General features: G+C 45.6%; 1 long non-coding RNA gene across 2 annotated transcripts in view; it reads right to left on the minus strand.

Moving 5' to 3' along the window:
- The window catches only part of LOC132906977 (uncharacterized), an 83,503-nt gene that overhangs the window by 36,050 nt on the left and 26,392 nt on the right, over positions 1-21,061 (minus strand). Inside the window, exon 1 of one of the 2 annotated variants that reach the window (XR_009658080.1) lies at positions 14,872-17,128. The exons of the other annotated variant lie outside the window; for it this stretch is intronic. This is a non-coding gene — a long non-coding RNA (uncharacterized LOC132906977). Of the gene's footprint in view, positions 1-14,871; positions 17,129-21,061 lie in introns of those variants that run through there. 2 annotated transcript variants of the gene reach the window in all.

Consider the following 21,061-nt stretch of genomic DNA (forward strand, 5'->3'; position numbering starts at 1 on the left):
CGCAACGAATACTCTAAACCATCTCTTTCAAGTTTCATTTCATTATAATATTACAACGATTGCGTTAAAAGGAAAACCTTTTGTTGGAAGATTTAAAAATAATTTGTCCTTCTCACGCATCCTGTGTTCACCTGTTCCGTCTCATCGTATCTCTTTGGCTAAATGTTCTTACTTCTATTCATTAAACGTCGTATCAAGAGTAAAAAGATTGCCGCTAATTAGGTCAGACTCCCTTAATACTCTCGCATTATCTTCGCATAATTTTTCCGTATCGCGTAATTACACAGTATGTTACAGCCACACGATTATCGGCAATCTGCACGAAACGGAAGCTCGCAAATTACTTCAACGAGATCGATTTACAACTCGTAATAACAAGACGGTTCGGCTTCTCGTTGCCGCAAGTGTCATACGCTCGCGAAATCGCTTGCACACCTTCCTCTTTTTATCGCGATCCCACGGCCCACCCGTTCGACCGCCTTTGAAAATCGGCCACCGATACCACACGAGGAAAATTTATGTTTCCGTACGCGTGGACTTGTTTGCAAGGTGATCGGACGGTAGGCGACGATGAGTCGCGAGAACAGCGGAGGGTCGTGCACGATTAATTTACAGATTGCGTAATCTGTTGGGCTCCAATGTTAATGGGTAGCACGACATCGCTGTGTTGTTGAAACGGCAATGCTGCGCATTTCTACTTAATCTACATAGAAAAGTATCGAAGTAAAATAATCCCAAAGTGGTTACTTCACGAGATATTTTAATTCCCCGGCCGCCGGCGATTTCCATATTTTTCTGTATAAAATCGCGAACGATTTTCATATTTTTCTGTACAGATCGCGAACGATGTTCGTATTTTTTGTACAAAATCACGGACAAAGTTTATATCCCACATAGATTTATTATAAGAAGACTTAATGAGATATAAAACGTAAGTATACTTATTAACAGAGTAAGTAGCGGTGATTTCGACGTTGCCCGCGGTTGGAGAGTTAAACGAATATCTTTATTGTAGAAGATGTTGAAACACTCGCCCGTTACATTCTATCGCTACATTCCATATAATACTTTTTAAATACAATAAACGAACAAGCAGGAGATTTAACGTAGATACAACTGAGAAAGTAATTGCAACTTTTTATATAACGTACGTACACAATTGCCACACATCTGGTGACAAGCGATATTTCGTCTCTACATATGCATTACCTGCTGCCTGTTCGGCAACGGTGCGAAAACGCGCGAGAAAGAATCGCTCGTCTGCATCGAGCCTTACAGGTGTTTACACGGTCGAGCCAACTTCATTTGTCCGTGGAAATCGGCCGACCTTTAACACCACGCTCTCACACGATTGAATAGAGCTGTGATATTCGTCTCTTTAACGCGGAGGAGCGAGATGGAACGAGGTAACAGGTTGCCCGTGTTCACACATAAGTAGACACTGGCAGCTGGGTGTGTGTAAAGGTGTGACGGGGAGAAAGCAAGAGGGAATGGATCTCCGTGTCCCATGACCGATCGAATTTTACGTTAATTAGTTAAGCATCGTTAAGCTGCACGCGAGGGCGTCCGGGTGTCGCGAGTAACGAAGGAGCTGGTATAATGGAAATTCTCTATGCGTGTGGAATGAATCGTATTTCTGTATTGGCTATTGAAGAGTATTCGTGAAACGTCCTTTTGGCTTTGGTTGAAAAGATTATTTATTAGTTAAGGCTGTGTTAACTAGTCATTGATATTCTTACCAATTGTTGAAACTAACTGTATGGTGCGAGTCTATGATGTTATATACACGTCAGTTCGTAAGCCTTACAGTACTTTTGTTTTATTATACGAAATATATCGGATCAACTTCATGAATTGAAATATAGAGAAAAATGACGATCACTGATATTGTTTTTAAAGAATCTTTCTTCTATAACATATTGTATATTGATTATACACCCGAGCAATGAAATTGAGAACTGCATAAAAAGTGGAGACCAAAAGAAATTGGTCCAGAGAAGAGAACAATCTGCTCATTTATACCTAATATACCGTACAGCGAACCAGAAACACTAAAGTCGCTCCCCTATGATTAATTCTCAATCACCCAGTTTCCTACGCGTTCTTAGAACTTGGACCGATTTTTTCCACACCCTGTACGAAGAAACCACTAACCAAAACATCGAAGCAGACCTAGAAGAGGCACGGTCCTCCAATTAGTCCCTGCGCAACCTGTATTCCTCTACATTTCAATTGGCCGACGATCATCGAAATGATTCGGCAAAAGGTAAAAAGCGTGAGCACAAGTCCTCCATCGAGAGAAAGAGAGCAAACTGTCTGAAAATCGTCGCATTCTCGGATCGGTAGTCGAGTCGCAACAAGAACGAAAGGACGCCTGTCAAGGAACGGTACAGGCGAGGGATCGTTGGAAAAGATCGACCCGGGGAGATGTCTTGAAGCCTTCGGTAGCTGGTCGGTATCCGGTCGGTGTCGAAGCGGCTGACCAGCTTAAAAAGTGGACCAATTTTCAGTAATTTGTACGCGTTGGAGCCGCGAACGCGCACGTATCCGTTCGTGCTGGCAGCAAGATCGTGGTCTCCTCTTTCGATTCCATTCGCGAATACCGTACACTCTCGGCGGAAGACGGTAGTGCACGTACGTACGTGCATGTATGTAAGTACATACGTCCATCGGGAAAGAAGGTGTAAAAGGTAAGATGAAGGACAACGCTGGAGAAGGGGCAGGATGACAGGAGAGTGGGACGGAGAATGGAGTTCCCCAAGAAGGGTGGCTAGCAGAAGGATATTTTCGAGGGAAGAGGAAGCCTTCCACGGTGTTCACGAGTTCGGTCGATAGTCTTTTGTTCTGTCAAACGTCGAAACGTGGACCGCGCCCGGTCCCTCCGGCGAGGGAGAACAGGAGAGGCGGGGAGCCGAGGTAAGGTAGAACAGAAGCCTCTCTTCCTCTGGCTTCTTTCCTTGGTTTCCCTTCTCTGTTGGTCGTAGCTGGCTCTTTCACCCGAAGGACAAGGAGAACGTAGCAGAGGAGACAACGAGAGAGGGCCTCGAGAAGCGGAGTTTTTATTGGGGCGGCTGCTCTTGCAGCTAGGGTCCGGCAATCGTCTCTTGCCAACTCGATATATACACGACTGTCTCTTCTCTGTGGCGGGTAGAGAAGTTCGCGAACGTGTGGTGTATAAGTAGTACTTATACATACACAGGAACGTTTCACGACTACACACAGGGATGGATTACATTGGCTGGACGCAAGAGAGGAGGCCGCGACTCGTTTTCTGACTGCAAGAAGGGCAGCCAGAGAGCCAGCTGCTACCGCCAGCATCTACCGCCATTGCATTGGATGTTACGCTTCCGCCGATAGCCGAGGGGACCCGTCGTCCACCTCGCGTCCTCTCCTCGCTCTCTGTATATCTCTCTGTGTTTCTTCTCTTTCGTTCTTTGCCCGTTCTTCTCCGTGTCCGCGAGTCGCGATAAGCTCCGCTGCCGATTCGATTGCCTTGCCTCCGCTTCGCCGCGCCTCGCTTCGCCGGAAGCTGCCCGGGACACAGCAGATGGCTGCCGACAGGGTGACAGAGGCACGCGTTACCAGTGTATATTGGCCCCGCAAGAAAACCAGTATTCCGGACTGTTCTTCGTTCGCCGATGTCGAGAGATGGACCTACCTGCTGCGGGAGCTTAACCTCCCCCTCCTCGAGTTTCAGTCGTTCCATCCGTTTTATCCTTTCCTCCCCTTCTTCCTCCACCAATTCTATCGTGGAAATGATAAAAACCAAACGGAGGGACGGAGGCCACTGTGGAAGGCCTCCTTTGATATCGTCGCGCGACGCGTTCCCCACGTGGTCGTATGAGAAATTGCGTTTTAATTAGGAGGAACGAATTACAAAGGGGAAAGAGAAGGAACGCCCGTTGTTGACCAGGTAATTACGGCGAATCATACAAAACGCGACCGACGTTGAGCTTTCACCAGAAGGGCAAAAACATTCCAGGAGGAAGGATGGCGGAACACCTGCTGACGAAACGTTACGACCGTCTCACCGAAGGATAGATCGCCGATAAGATCTGTAATACAGAATATACAAGACAGGAAGCATCATCCGTGTTGCACCCATGTCCTAGCTAACCATAGAGCATGAGTTGAATCGGAATGAGCCAACGAAACTCGTTCGGTTGTTTCAGCTTGCCAGTGTAGATATGTCGTGCACACGATATAACATAGAAAACTCGCAACTTTATTTTAAGTGTATCGTCAAATGTCGAAGACTCACATATATGTATACGTCGATTCAAAGCTACCATAGCAAATCTTAGGAAGACACGGGTAAAGGTAGGAGAAAGAATCTCAGACGATCGGAGTAGAGCATTTCCATAGATTCAGAGAATCGGGAGGGTGGTTGCGTAAGTTGCAGCAAATGAGTATCTCCAAAGTTGGCAGAAGCTGGTCGATTCTATGGGAAACTGACGTTCGGGTCTCCCGATATATTTCACGGTTGGCTACGATGTCAGGCTACGAGTTTATGATAATGATAGCGAATCGCAAGTTCTGTTGGCGCTATTTTCAGGTGAAACCAGGAGTAGTAGACGAGCCAACGAAAACGACACGGAACGAAGAGAGGAGATGAGAGAGGAGAGAACAGAGAACGGTAGGTTGGTTGTTCCCTTTTCTCCGTCGCGGTGAAGAGGAGCCGATGGGATGGCCGGAGCAACAGCAGATGCTGTTGCATATGGAGAACAGAAAAGGAACGAAAGATGGCCGCGGGTACCCCAGCATTGTCTACCAAAGACTCCGTTGTAAATAATGTCTCTCCATGGCGGCGAACCAGAAGGTTGGAGAGTTGGCAAACTATACAGCCTGGTTGGGCCCTGGCTCTCTTCCTCTATCTTCTTCTTCCACCTCCATCCCCCGCCCACCCTACCCTCCCTCGTTCCTCCCCCTTTCTCCCGGTTTCGGCTTCTTTTTCTCTCTTTCCAGAACCTGTCGCGCATAAACTGATTCGGTCCCGATGTCCCCTCGCACGGGACTCCCATTGGCCACCGCAGTCACGCCGTTTGCTTTGTTTCCTTTGTCGTCTCTGTCCCGATCCCCCTCGCCGGCCACGGCCGCCACTGTTTTCGACCACCCTCTCCATCAGTACGTCGCCGAATATTTCGCAAAAGTTACTGGGCCATCGCCAGGGCGAACCATGGTTTATCAACCACGTAAATCGCCTGGCCAACACGCGATTGCACACGAGGGTAGACCACGAGACGATGAGTAACTTTTCTCTTCCCCCGAGTAACGAGTCATTCGTACGCTCTGTCGTCATTCCGATTTGCTGCGCTTTCGAGTCTCTGCTGGGCTTTCCAGCTTTTGAAGTGTTCCTCGTCATTGCCCGCCTGTGAGCCAACCCCTCTTTTACCAGCCGAATCGCGACCACGATTTTTGTTAGACGCAATTCGAAAGAAGGATCGGAGAAACCACAACGTGGAACTGGACGTTATGTACGACATATAGGAGATGTATGAAGTATAGAGTATCAAGGGAGGAAAGAAGGTTGAATATCTTGTCGATGTCTTGTTTCGCTCAAGAATTCTTCTTGCCTTTTACTTTAAGATTTTTTCAATAACCATTTAAGCGAACATTAGATATTTCTTTAAGTAAAGAGAAGAAGGTACAGTGTTTCGTAATAATAATAAATAATATTAATAATAGTAATAAATATGATGGATCGATATCCCTAGTTTGAACCCTTTGCTGTGTACATAAAATACTGGAATAGTCATTTATATGTAGAAATATCAGATCTGAAATACAGATACAAAATTCAGAGCTGGAAACGAACTTTGTTACAAAATGTACTTCCACCGAACTGAAACTATAATGTCCAGTTCGATATTGCAAGACTAAGGCTACAAACCTTAATGCAACAAACTACCCTTAAACCTTACCAGCTACGAAAACATTTTAATCCATAATATTGATTTCTCTATGAACCAACCCTAATATTAAAATCGCTAATTGCAATACGAAGAATACTTGCAGCTTTCTGCTCTATTACAAACTTGAAGGAAAGAGTCGCCAGTTCGAGGAAACAAGATGGCCGGCGAGTTTCCAAAAACGCGATACACTTGGATTCACCCTGTACATGTGCACATAAGTCGGTATCGGGACGATCGAAGGGGGCGAGGTGGAGGAGGCGGTGGTATAAGAGGTGGAGGGAGGAAGGGGAGAAGGGGTTGGTTGGTGCAGCACAGTGCGAGTTCACGTTTCGCGGTCTTTTTTCTCGGATTATCCAAGCGGCGCATCGCTTATTCGTGTATCGACCTTTTTCGCCTTTTTGCCCTTTTTCTCCTGGGGGTGCAGGGAGGATTCTTTGTTTGCGACGGTTTCTCCAGGAAGAAGCGGAGAGCCGAGGGAGAAGATAGTGGCCATTGTGGCACGATCCGGACAAAGGTCGCTATAGCGACGGAATTCAAAGGAGCTGAAGAATGGCGGCCGATGCAAATTGAAGGTTTTTTCTCGTACGTGGCTACCGTGCCCACGGACTTTTCACGGATAATAGATACAGCATCTAACGAAATTAGATTACATGTCGATGAAAACGTTAACCAAATCCTTGTAATAACATCTCTCTGATATCTCATTTATCCTTCTCTTCTTCAATACTGTATAACTGTCATTGCTTGTGAGAAAAGAAATTCTAGTCGATCATAGTTCCTGGTTTCTCGTTTCACCTAAATAGTAGTAGGAACTGTTACTACTATAAATAAATTACTTAGTACCAATATGGTATATAATGGTGTAATAACGCGACAAAATAATATCTCATACAAGTAGATGGAGATTTAGAAACTATAGGTACATAGGATGGCGAGCGTATAAGTAGGGGAAAAACTTACTTGTACATTCAACTAATTATATTATTTTCATTTTCTTCATAATATAGGACTTAAAAGTACATTCATGTACTTTGAAGACATACAGCAAAGGTTTCAAATTTCTATTCCACGCAATACTTGTAAATTATATTATGTCGAATTTGTCACAAAGACTTTTACAGCAAAATCTTCATACAGCGAATACTTAATTCCAACTTTATTCCAACTAACTTCTCTTCATCGAACTCCTAATTCGTTTTGTTAATCCATCACCATCTTCAGCCTTTAACACGCATCCCTCCATCTCAACAAGAGATCCGATAGAAGCTCCATCAAAGCGACACGATCATCTACTTCATCCAGGGCAGAGATCTTCGACTCGTCAAACACACACCTACAAAATTAATCATTCGATCGATGAAGTAAGAAGGAGCAAGAGCCATCGATGGAGAGAACCGAGTTTGCGAGCAAAGTCCCGCCTTCGCTGGCCGGTTATCAAGATCATTGATCCCGCACAAGGAGCGAAGCGCAGCTTTTTTGCAGATGGGTGCAGAGGTCGAAAAAACGATCGGCAAAAGGATTTTTCCAAGAAGTAGGTGCATTTTTTTCTTATCGGGGACCGTGGCACGCCGGCGAGAAATTTCGTGAATGGAATCTCGTCCTAGGAGGCACCATTTATTCCGGCAGTTAATTCACTATCGTGCCCTGTCGAACGCTCCCTGACAGTGGTCGAGAGATTTACTTCTGATCGGTTGATAACCCGCCAGTGGCCATGTCCGCTGTGTCTACAGTGTGTTTTTCAAGCAAACTTGTATCTGGACTCGAAGCTCGCCGGCCACGAGTGTGCCTCTAGGCCACTTGTGCGTCTCTCTCTCTCTCTCTCTTCTATTTTCTTTCCCTCTCTCCCATGCTTCCAGACGAGCTTGATAAATCTTTCTCATTTTTTAATCGGCCGTTTATTGCCGCGAGAAACGCGAAATAAATCACGGGGGTGTCATTAAACTATACGGCTACGTGACGCCGGATATCTTCCAGCTCATTCTCTGGCCGCCGCTCGAAAATCAGATATCCTCCGCCGATAGAATTCCCGTCCTGCATAACGCGAAACTCTTACTCTCTTTTCCTTCTTTTCTTTTTTTCGGAGCAGACCGCTTGGAACCGATCGAGAACGTGAAAAGAAATCACGTCACGAAATATGCCACGGGAACATGAATGGCTCTTTCAAAGCACATTCGGAGCAAAGTTCGCGTGCTTGGCGAACTTTCATTCATGCCGCTTTACGCTTCCTCGATGATCGGTTTGATCGAAATACGCATCGATATCCAAAAGTTTCTCGAATATCATGGAGGTTTTGTTGCAGTTCATTTTGTTAAGTTTGTCTTTTCAGATAAATCCTGTATTTATAAGTGTGATTTTACTGTGTTTATATATGCACCTTTAAATATGTATTAATAATGTGTTAAAGAAGAACGTGTGTGCATAATGTACTTTATATAATAAAATTGACAACTTAAATGACATTTATCGATAACGATCTTCTCCTGTTTTTCTTAAACTTCAAAAGTTATCTGACGATTAAAAAATACGATTTAGTCGAAAATAATTCAACGAACGCAGAAAGGTTGACAAAAATTTCGTTGATCTGTATATCAAAAATATCTTCAGTTTCAATAGCATCCTATCGACATAATAAAATAACATTCTGAAGAATAATACAGCGATAGCCTCTCGCAGACATTTTAACCAGTTGCCGTTGAAACGAGCCATGTATGGCAGCGGGTCATCAACGAGCAGCTAGCTATTCATCGCTAATTTCATCTCGCCTTCATCGGCTTCTTTCGTGGCACGGTCGAAATTCGTTCAGAACTCGATGCTTCGAGCTCAGGCTTGGGCCTTTTTAACGCGCTATAACTCAATCAACCGATGAGCTACGGGCTACGCCCACGTATCGGCTCTCTTTTCCAACGACTTTCGAACTTTCCACGAAGGACGTGTCGGGCCTGGATCATTGAACCCCAGAAACAGGTCGTAAACGAGACTGAACAGAGTCGAACGTCGATTAACATTCAAATTGCTTGCGCTGGTCGCGGTTTGGGACAAAGTGGCGCGTCCCGTTCCAATCTTAATCGTTTTCGATTATTCCATCCTTTTTCTGATAATACGGAATAACGCTGGCTGGTCCGGAGGTCGGTGAATGCTGAGGAATTAATTTCGTTCGCAGGAGGATTCTATTACGCGCGGAGAACCAACTTGGAAGCCGACACACAGCTCGAGGAAGTAATTTATTGGCCGTGGATACCGTTCACTTCTGATTCGGGTTCAGTCTCTTAGATACGGGATATTAGATGCCAAGCTTAATTTAGTGGGGCTATGGGAAATCGAAGAAAAATTATTCTTTCATGGGCGTGTGTGCGTATTTGTAATTTCTTTCTAATTTTGTCATCACTGAAAAAAGAATTTTGATGTCTTCCATTAACTCATCGATAAATATTACGAGAGAAAATTTATCTTTCGAGCTTAGAGGTACCCTTGGTAAAATACTACGAAGTGCCATTATTATTATCGAAACGAATTAAAGTTTCAGAATGTAGTTCCAGAATATATCACTCTGAAATAATTGAGATTAAAAATGTATGTCTTTCAGATTCTTCTGATTCTTGTACTTGACGGATTACTAAAAAGAAAATAAAACCACTCATCTCCAATTTGTATCTAATTAATTAGCACTTAATTTATCGTTTATCTTATCGGTTTGTTCACTTTCCCAGTTTATTCACTTGCATTTTTAGTCTGGGCTTTTAGTACTTTGTTTGATTTTCTCTCTGCTTATATTTTTAGTTTGTCAATTCAATTTGTCTTCTACAAAAGAAAGTCAACACGACAATTATTATCTAGTTTGTCATTCCGTCTGTTTATTTACACTTCAACCTTTTCCATTTACATTTCCATTTCCATTGTGTTTCTTTATCGCTCTACTTTACCCTTCTACATCCATACATTTATTTACCTTTTCGTCCTCGTTATTTTCAATCCCACTTACCATCGAACTTACATGTTCAACGAGATTCTACGTAATTAAAGAAATTATTCAAAATTCTAATCCCGCCACAAACTCGCAAAATACTTCGAACCCTGTCAAACACCGAGTTTCGACTCATCGCTCAAAGAAAGAACGATAAAAAGTGCTACGACCATCAGACCTGGTCGAGCGAACCTTTCGATTCGATCGTGCACGGAGCTCGCAAGAACGGCGAAAAAGAGGTAAAAGAGCGTGGTGGAGGAAGGGCGCGTAAAAAGATCGCGCGGTCTAATCGGCCGTGGGAAGCGAGACGGAGAAGCCTGTGTGCACACGCGCTCGCGCGTCGCTCGTCGACGAGAGAGACAGGGGACGGGGTCGCCGATGGAGACTCTGTCGACTTTTTCCATCGGCGCCGAGAGGTTTCGCGCGAGGTCACAGAGTTTACGCCATGGTCCGTGATATATACCCGTCGCTCGGGCTACGAGGCGGAGGGGGTGGCAACGTCGGAGCCCGAAGAAGGGCAAAAAGGGCGTGCAGTCCAGCTCGCGCGCGGGCGTAGGTTTGTTTTAACAAGGCATTTAAAGCGTACTCGGTAAACATTCGACGAGAAATATTGGTTGTTTATGGCGCGGTGATTTATCACCTCGCGCGCCTCCGCCAGGCCCGCTAGCGAAACGGCCAGGTCGGACACGAACGGAGAAAGATGGTGGAGAGAACAGTGACGAGAGGAGAAGGAAGGAAGGTAAAGAAGAAAAGGAAACGAGAAGAGGGGTAATGGGATGGGTCCGGTGGAAATAAGTTCAGCTATGGTTCATCTGGCGTGCGCGCGCGGAGGAGAGCGAAGGCAGCCCCTTGGGGCAACAGCGGAGCGGAGGATACGTCGGGTTTTAGCGCCGCTTAGAAGGACGAAGCCAGGCCCCCGTCGGTGATGGCGCATTTACTTCGCGATAACCGCGAATAAATTCCACCATGGGTGTAATTATTGCGCCAGGATTAGCCCAGGTACCTTGCCCCGCGACCACTTATCCGTAGCTCGTTCCTCAGTGAGGAGTAAGTAATGTCTCGTCAGCGTCCAAGACCGTTGTTCCTTCGGGATAGGGTTCTGCGATCTGGCCGACGAAGTCTACCCGCTCGTAGCTTGAATTATCGACGTTTTTTAATTGGACCCGTTGCGTGGGCGATGGAGAGAAATTGGCTCGCTCGCTCTCCGTCGACGTATTACGCGGGCCCTTTCACTTTTCCCGTGCGTTCACGCGCGAGCATCCACGCGACCCGCATGCGAAATTATTGCGGATAATTCGAAGCGTATAAGAGAGGATTCCGTGGGTGTGAATGGGTGTATAACGGATCTGACAGCCATCCAGATAGCGTGGTGACAGGATCGTGTGTAATAAATGTGAGATTTACTATCGTGGTCGATACTAGTATAGTATAACATTTATACTTATAGCCGGTTCGAAATTTGTATTCTAAGCACGATCCTTCTCTTCGTTTCCTTCTTCGCTTCACATTTTTAGCGTCCTACTTTCCGTGAAGTTTCGTTCCGTTCGATCTCGGTAAAATTTTGAAACGAAGGGAAATATAAGAATAATACTGAAACGCAGCCAATCGCGAATATGTAGAATCTCGTGGTGTAAGGATGCTGCGCGTCGTATAAACAGGCTGGATAATGATGCGGTTCTATATAGCCCTCCTTGACGAACGTCGACAAGCTTGCTTCTTCGTGTATACGTATATTTATATGTAATCGGGTCTGGCCTCGATAATCCATTGCCTTTCCGCCGCTGATTGGCTCTTTACCATTGAATTGCAAGGGACGCCTGTACTCCAGGTCCTTGCTGTGCTGCGTGCATTTCGCTTGTCACCGAATTCGCTTTGTCTCGAGTAGAAAGAAGAAAAGTGGAGGACCTCCAACTACCGAGATTACTTCAATGAAACTTTAATCACGAATATTTAGAAATTTAATAGCTGGTACTGAAGAATTTCGAAGAAACAGTCTACATTCTCCAACTTAATATCTTTACAAACAGAAGGATGAAATTTACCAATGTGCAAAGCACGAAATTCCCTTCTCAATCGAAGAGTCAAATTAAGACTTTGGATTAAGAAATATAAATATTTTTACAATTCGACGAAGAATCTGTAGCACCGTAGTTGTAGCGGTAGATAGAATGTATCTACTGGCGAATTTCCTTGAAAAAAGGACAAAAAAGTTAGAGTTCCTTAGGAATTCAACATCCACGCGAAAGTTCTCGAAAATTGAATTATAAAATTCCTCTCGCATACCCGTTCCACAATCGCGGCTATGAAAACGAACCTCCAAACGAGATCCGATAAAATCTATGGCACACATCCGCAGGGGACGCGTTCATTTCGAAGCACATTAATAGATCGACCACCTTTCTGCGGTCAGCTGTCGGTGCTTCCTATATTTCTGACTAGGAGATCCGCCCGTAAATCTTTCTAGTCCTCTCATTAACCGAAAACACCGAGCATTACCCGTGGCAAGGAACGTCCCTATTCGCGCCACCAAATTAGGGTCTTCGTTGGATCCGTGGAATCGTCGCTGAAATATTACAAAACGATCCTGGGGCCACGGTTACCCTTTTCCACGAAGGGATACGAGGAAGCGCAGGAGAGGAGGACACAGAGAAGTACGGTTGAGAAAAAAATTCAAGGAGCTATTAAGAGGGAATCCCTCATAGCGCCGCTACCGTGGAAGATGATAATCTCAGTCGGCTACCGTAACCCGGACCGGACCCTCTGGCCCCGATGACGGGGTCCCGTGGTCGATAGATTTTACCTCATAGTCGCTGAAATTTCGCCGTAGGAGGTCCGCCAGTTTGACACTATTAAAACGATAGCCAAAGACAATGGCCGTTTCTGCCAGGAATCGCCGTGATCGTGGCCAAGAGTCCACGAATAGAGGGAGTGAACGAGGGACCGCAGGATGTTTTCGAAATGAGGCGAACTCCTTTACCAGGGGCATTCTTAATCTTCATTAGTTCGTTTAGAATTTGCATACCAGAGACTCTCGCTCGTTTATCTGATCGTAGCCAGCGACAACAGTTGAAGGACCCGTGAGCTTCCTCCGTTGTCCTTGCCCCGTGTCGCGTATTTTTGCCCTGGCACGAGGTGTCCTTCGACGTTCTTCGTGTCAGCGGAAGGAACTGGCGGCTCGTGTTTACCAATCGTTTGCATATCTTTGGTGGTTCATGTGGTGGAAGGAATAGGAAATATTATATATAATTTTTCATAGAAGAAGGTTAGGTTAAGTAGTGGTTCTGGGGATGTTTAAAATTGGAACTCTAGAATTTGAAATTCTTCTAACCGAATGTCCGAATATCTAAAAATTACAGATACTGTAATTAGTATGTCTTTCGTCGTCAAAATCGGGTATTTAAATATTCCTAATTCAAAGAAGAGACTCAGACATATTCGATGTTAAATAGAAATATCAGAATTCGGAATTTAACTGAGCATTCGATAATTTAAAAATGACGCGTATCGCTATTGGCATGGCTCTTACCAATTATGAATGTATATATGTAAATCAGAACATTTCTTTAAATATTTTCCACTTAAACCGATACATTTCATCTTATGAATAACAGAAAATTAATCTATCCTTGTGACTTCTCGAAAAGAAAAATTCTACTTGCCAAAAGGGAAATCTCCAACATTGGAGCACAACATGAAAATTTCTTAACTAAAAATACCTAAAACTTACAGATATCGTAACTAATGTACTTTCTATCGGTCAAATCAAATTCGTAAATGCTACCAATCAAAGTCAGTCCTTTGAATCTAAGAAAATAAAGGAAAATTCGTCAATTCTGACGTTAATTCTGAAGCGTGCAAGGCACGATCCTGTCGAACGTCCGCGCACGTGAAATCATTCTTTTAATCCATCAGAGAGCGACGTTCCCTCGGTGAAAGTTCTGCATACAGCACGGTCCCCGGTTATTAGGCCCACCCAATCAGTGCTTAATCGTGACCTAACCTCCAGCGCGGACCGCTTTGGGAAGCGCATCGAGCGAAGGGGGCCAAGAAGGTCAAGCTTAGCCCTGAGACGCTGAACCTCACCTTATCGCGCTCCCTCGTCCGGGTGGCCTACTCGGCCTTAATTGCGGGCCCATATCACGATCCAATATGGCCGCCCACCGCGAGTATTAGACCCTATGGCGAACGTCAATGTCCGCTTTATGTAAGAAATACGGTATATCGTGCATCGGCCGCACGCGCACTTCATCAAGGACAGCCAGCGCAACCAACGACGGACACAGAAATTATAGTTCTCCCTCGGCTGTCTCGGCTCGAACCGGTACACGTCTCGGAAAGTGGTCTAGAAACGTCTAGAAACGTCTTCGGTGTGCTTTTATACGAGAAAATGGAACGTACTGTGAGAATTTGAGCGTTGATGACGATCGAGAATCGAGGCTATGTTTATGCTGGAATATCGATAACGAACGAGAAACGATTCACGATAACCCATGAAAGGTACAATACGATTGAGAAGAAGAGTGTGTGAACCGTGGAAGAATTGAAAGAATCATTTGAGATTCAATGAGAGAATTCAGAATTACTTGAAGAGCTATTGTCATCGTATTACTATTGAATATAATAGTAATTATTATTTTACTTTATATTTAATCAGCAAAATCTTCCCTGCAATCCAGCATTTCTACAGTACAGAGGCGGAGGACCCTTTCATACACAATCACCACGTCGCGCAATCAATTTCAAGAGCTTGTCCTCGGCTCGAAATTTACTTCCAAGACACAAATCACTCGAGGTTGTAGCCACGGTCTGGCGTTAATTTATCGGTGTTCCATACGATAGAAGATAGAAGTAATCTCGGAAGCGCGAGAAAAAACGCGACGGGGTTCAATGGGAACAGCAATTCCATTTGCAGTACATCATTCCCGGCTACCCACGATATAATGTAATCTACGCGAAGAGAAGATCGTATTCGAGATAAACGGTGAGCTCGATCCTTACCTCGGTCTCGGTTTCCGGGCAAAAATTCAATGACAACGATTCACGGCTTGTCCGGTCTCTGTTCATTCATTTTTCATATTCACCAATTCCCTCAAGGACATCTCCTGCTTGGAAAATCGGCATCCACAGACTTTGCTGTTCATTTATCATAAAACGTGACTCTTCTCTCCCTTCCGTCGCGCGTTCCCGGTAACACGCCTTTGAAAAATGATTCTTATCTGTTCGGTTTGTGGCCCCTCCGCAGTGCACATGGCTGTTCATTTTACCATTCGTTCTCTATCGACGATCAGGTAGCCGCGAGTGTCTCAATCTGCCTCTCTCTGATCTCCAAGAGAGGAGATCCCTCTCCCTGAAGGAGGAACAAAGAAGTATCCGAGCGCACGACGCCGATCGAAGCCATGGCGTACGCGTGACCCGTCACTTTTCCAGATCGGTAACGCCGATTTCTGACCAACACAAAGTTTCCACTTGTACGTTTCCTTTTCTTTCGTTCAGGTAGCCAACCATTAGTCTCGCATATTCTCGATGGCATGCCGATCTGGCATAACCGTTTCCCTCCGAGGGACGATATAACCGATGCCTCGTGAAAGCAATCCGCGTCTGTCAGCGTTCGACGTTCTTATCGGTGACGTGATTAATTATTTTCACGGTGGAACCGATGCTACTTGCTGACGTTCCCTTTTCCTGTTCGCTTCATCATCTACGGGACGTCCGGCTAGCCGAGCCTTCGATTTTCGTTCAGTCTGTTCAGAGTTACCACGTTCGTAATCTTCGTCGATGATCGTTGATTCGTTCTGATCATGGTTGCGTACAACCATCGCCTGTTCGAATCACCTTCATCGCTTTCGCGATTCGATCTCTTTCCATCTTCACGCGTACTCGATTCGCCGTGTCGAGTAACGAGATACAGTGACTTCCGTGGAATACGTTACGTATACGCTACGTTTCCCAACGTGGACGAGCGGAGTTCTCGCGCAAGATTGTAATGTAAGTACATTGATGAGCGCAACACCTTGTTGCAATCGGGACACCGTAACGATCGAATGGCGTAGCGTGAAGCGATAATTACACGTAGTTGCACGCCGATCAACCAGCGGAATAAATCGAAGGCAGACGAGTATCCTTTGAAAAGTTAATTCGTGGGATTATCTGAGAGTATGAGAGTTAAATCGTGTTGAGCGATGTCCAGGATAACGAGTTCGTGCGTCCTGTGACACAATCGTTATCGGTCCTCTCTCTGAACGGACGCACGCAGGACTATTGGTTGAGTCAACAGAACGACCAACCAACAGTGACAGGCGTCACAGCAATATCATCGTTTCACGCGACGGTTGGTAACAGATATTTCCTCGTTATTTTTTACATTTCCTTTGGGAATTCTCGTAGTCTGTTCGTCCTTGGAACATTGTCTACCATCGATTATCGATTACCATAACCTTTACCATCGGAGCACCCGTTTCCTGATCATCTTCTCTCCGCTTATGCTCCTTTGACTCTAAGACCTTTCGTGACTGTTCGTTCTCGAGCGTAACCAGTTCAAAATTAGTATTCAAGGGTGCCACCGATGTTTCACGGTGGAAGTGAAGTGTCCCCTTTTTCGCACGCTATAGCGAACCAACAGACCTCCTTATCAATGTCAGTGAGCCACGTAACACGGCGATCCAAAAGCGTAAGTACAGATACAATCATCGAGTGTCATCGGGATGTTAAAGTGGTTCGGTTGGACGTAATGGGGCCTAAGTGTTCCATCCGCGCGCGCACATAGTCTCGGTCACCTGTGCCGTACCAAGTACGATATATTGGCTGCGTAATTTCGATGTAACAAATACCTGGTGTCATCGTTTTTTCCACCGTGTTCCATGATAAGCGGTCATCCTGTGCGAACATCCACCATGACCCGATCGTCACCACTACCACCACCACCACGACTACCACTACTACCACTGCTACCACCACCACCACCACCACTACCATCAGCGAGCAGCACCGTCGTCGCGTTGAACACGAAGCTCTCCAAGCTTTTCCCTTGACACGCGTGTGTACACCAAGGAATCGGTCACTACGGGAAAAGGACGTGAGACGGGGAAAGGGGGGGTGGCCCCGGTGCAGCTGCAATTTCGCGTGCTACACGCATGTCGAATAGCCAAGAGGGGCGATCAAGGCAAACGCACCCTGGAGGACTGGGCGACGAGAACAAACTAGCCTCCAAGCATTGGTGGCCGTTCCGTTCGCTTCTCGGCGGCCTCTCAGAGAGCCGAAGAGAAGTCGCCCGGTTATGGCTACGCCTGCTACGCCAGAAGAGGCGGTTAACGAGTCTAATTAGCGACGAAAACGAAAACGAGTTTGACCCTTTTTTCTCTCTTTCCCTCTCTCCGCCACGACTTCGCCTTGTCTCTCTTCCTTAAACTCTCCCTACCCCAACCCCTCCACACTCTACTCTTTGCTCCCTTTCCTTCTTCGTTCACAGACTTCCAAGCTCTTCACTGATTCTTCTCTCTTTCCTTTTCTTACCCTTCCTTCTCTTTTTAACTCTTCCTCTCTTCCTTCCTTTCTCCGACGTTCCACTCTCTTTTACCCTCTGTCTTCTCTCCTCTCTCTCTTTCTCTCTCCCTTTCTGCCTTCCTTCTACATCCGTCTATCCCCCTTTCTCTGCTTTTTCAATCTCTTCACCCGTTTCCACCTTCCTCAGACGACGCGAACCGATCGCGAACCTTACGGAGCCCCGGCGCGGCAGCCCGTGTCGGCTTCCTTTTTTCCTCGAGCAAACGAAATCAGGTCAGTGGGACGCACGAAGGGAGGTCGAGACTGACAGGAGAGACTTTAATTTGCGTGCTTGCGCTGATTACGCTTAGACCGCTCCGGCCGTCGTGAAATGCGACCTCCGCCGCGGCAAGCGCCATGCTCCGTACAGTGGCACGGAATCAGGTTTTCGACGAGCCTGAGAGATGCGCTCTTGTCGGAACGACTCCACTTGTTCGTGTCTGTTCTGAGCATCCTCGCCACTTCTAATTGCAAGTGCAGGTCTCGGTAGTATAAATATTTCTTCTCGTGAGTCAATTGCGTTTGTTCCTAAATCTTCGTCCACTATTTGTCCAAGCATAAGCGCCAAGAAAGTCACGTTTGGACAGTTAATTAAAATTCACCGAAATAATTTTTCGAAGAAGGAAGATAGGGGTGAAAAACTTGTTGGAAAGTTCGATTTATCAAGGCGTGCGCTTGAACGAGAGGAAAGAGGAAGGTAGCGATTGACATCGCGAACGACGGAGGGCGAGAATAAGGAGAACGGAAGAAGATGAGAGTGGCCATTAATTAAAAGGAGTATAACGACTTTAAAGATTCGTTTCGTGGGCTGTTTCCTAAGATATTTCGTTTGTCTGGTATTCGGGGACTAAACCAAATTCCTATTTTCCCCTTTTCTTTCCCTCTTGTTTCTTGGACAACTCTTAATTCGTCGAAAGAGTTATCGCGCTTGTGCCACGAAAATCGAGCCATGCGTCCAGCTATTTGTTTCTTCCCTGGTGATTCGTAAAACAGGATTGTCCGTGAATGAAATCCCATTCGAAGAAATGTCTCGAAAAAGGAAAGAGAATGACTCCATTCTGTTTGAATAAAAATACACTTCTTCTCGAACGATGTTCCAAGTTCTTAGAATTTCCGACTTAATCTTTACGCTCCGTAATCAATTTCTCCGACTATTTTCCAGAAGCGCTAATTTTGTAAGAAAAAGGGGAAATTTTTCAATCTTTAACTCTTCTTTTGCATATTTCGCGCTACTCTTATGAGTTTTTCAACTACGCTGTTAAACTCTATACGTCGGAAAATAAACAAATCCGACGATGTTTCGCTGTTTCGTTATTTTTCAAAATTCATTTTGCAATCTCTAGAGACCGACGAGTACATAAGGCTTCTGCAACAAGGGCTGAATTTTCCATCTTCGACATTTTTAGTTACGTTAAATTAGATTAATTTTCACAAAGCTTCTACAAATAAAATACCTTCTATGGTATTCTTAGCAAGTGGAATCTGATAGAATACACATCTGTGATAATGACAAAAATAGGGATGTCCGGAAGGGTGAAATCTTGTACCTGCGATGTTTCTAGTTACAAAGAGCGTGTCGCGAGAACGTTTCTCGGAACAGATTTGCTTCGATACACCCTCGCCGAGCACAGGCATCGAAGTCGTCTCGTTTTTAAGATAATCGCTGGAAAAGACAAAGTTGAACGCGCGGCATGCCGCGGCGACCGCCGCCGGTTCCTCTAATCGAGATCGTACCACCGTGGGCATTTTTTCGACTACCGCACGGCTTGATTGAGCTTCGGTGAAAAGCATTCAATTTATACGGGAGATATCTTGATCGAAAGGGCGAGCGAAGAATGTACCTTCATTAAGGCGGGTTCGACGAACACGGTTTCGCTTTCGCCTCGAAACGTCCAATAATAACATTTTTTCGTAGCGGCCCTAGACAGGCTGACCGCGAGCCGGAATACCTTTACCGAAAATTTGTTTAACGACGCCGACCCGTTTGAAATAGCGCGGCCGATCAATAAATAGCTTTCACGATGAACAATACTTCTGACCTCTGATAGCTTCTTAACGTTTCATCAACCACTTCTCGGACTTGCCATTCTATGTCGTATTTATAAATCGAGTCTTCCGAAAGTCGAATTGATCCGCTACACTTTTTGTAAATCTTTCAGTCTTATTACTCAGATACACGATTAATGTTCGATTCTCAAGGAAACAGGCGACGTGCTTCCAACGTTATCCCTTTTCTTTGCTTTTCAATTTCGAAATTGATTAATGAGACTTCGGAGCGGCTTAAATGACAAGGTAGATGCTGTAAATTATTTAGAGAAGCTTTACGAGGTTGTAATGGTTGATCGTGATTAGAACGACGAAAGAAGAAGTCACGAATTTCCTCCAAGTCTTTCACACAATCAACTACGATACAGTGGCAATGTAGTGGCCACAAGATGTATTTGCACATCATTGCATTTATAGTAGCAATTTACGTATCAATTAATTAGATCCAAGTATATTAAATTCCGTATGATTTAGAAATACCTCGACACTGTTTGAAAAATTGACTACTAGGAAAATGAAATGTACAGATCCTAATAAGAAACGAGTTTAATTAAAAGATGAGGGTAAATCATTGTAAACCAATATAATCATCCCTTAACTCGGTTGTTCCAACGAAAACAAAAGTTCCTTTTAAAGAAACGCGGGATTAAATCGTCAACGATCCAAAGAAGGGTGAAATCCAACAAAATTCATCGAATCCAAGTCCAAGACCTTTCTCCCACCCCGAGAAGTGAAACCGATACAGTCAGGTGTCCCGCGATCGGCTGGTGAGATCCGCGGAAGCGAGGAACAAAACGTGTGCGTCTGGTTTGCTTGGGTGCTTGAATACGATTCGACCGAATCGACGATCTTCCGGCAGAGTCACGAAGCTGTGGAATACTCGGAGAACTGATGCGGCCGGGGCCGATGCAAAGCGTTTCTCGACTGGCAGCGAGGGGCCTCGCAGAAACATTGTCGGCTCGGAGCTGTCGTCGCTGGAGGAGCGGTCCGTTAGTTCGAGAGGCCGTTGTGTCTGGCTAACAAGTCGACCCTCGTGGCCCCTCGAGGGTGGTCGGCCCCGGGAGGTCTCCCGATCACGCGCCTGGTATCGGCTACTCGGACACGCCCGCGGTCCGTCATCCCATCATCCACGCTCGAACCTGGACACGACATCGCGCGTCGTTGTGCACGAGCAGAGAGGATGATGTCCAGCCGCTGGACCGGAGAGCAGGTACACAGGACCGCGCGCGTCCTCCACCGCGGGAGATAGGATAATGTTCCGCTATTTAGACGATGGGCACTCACTTCGAAATGCCCGCAGCCACCCATGGAGAGCGCCAGCGAATCCCTTCGGATAGAATGGGCAGCTAGCTGCAGGATCCTTCGTACGCGCCTGCGACGGTTCAATTACTTCGCAGGTATCATCGCGATTTAGGACTGAGATCGATCAAAGTCCACTGTTCCCAAGTTCAGGATTGCGGTATCGGAGACAAGATGCGGGTTTCTTGGGAGAAAAACTGGGGAGATCGAGATCGATCGACGATTTGATACGGAATGTTGATACGGAAATTATGGAATCGTGAAATTCAGTTACGTGTTTTGCATCGCGATATCGGACTGTATA

Source organism: Bombus pascuorum, chromosome 5 (assembly GCF_905332965.1).
Source record: "Bombus pascuorum chromosome 5, iyBomPasc1.1, whole genome shotgun sequence".
Lineage (NCBI taxonomy): Eukaryota > Metazoa > Arthropoda > Insecta > Hymenoptera > Apidae > Bombus > Bombus pascuorum.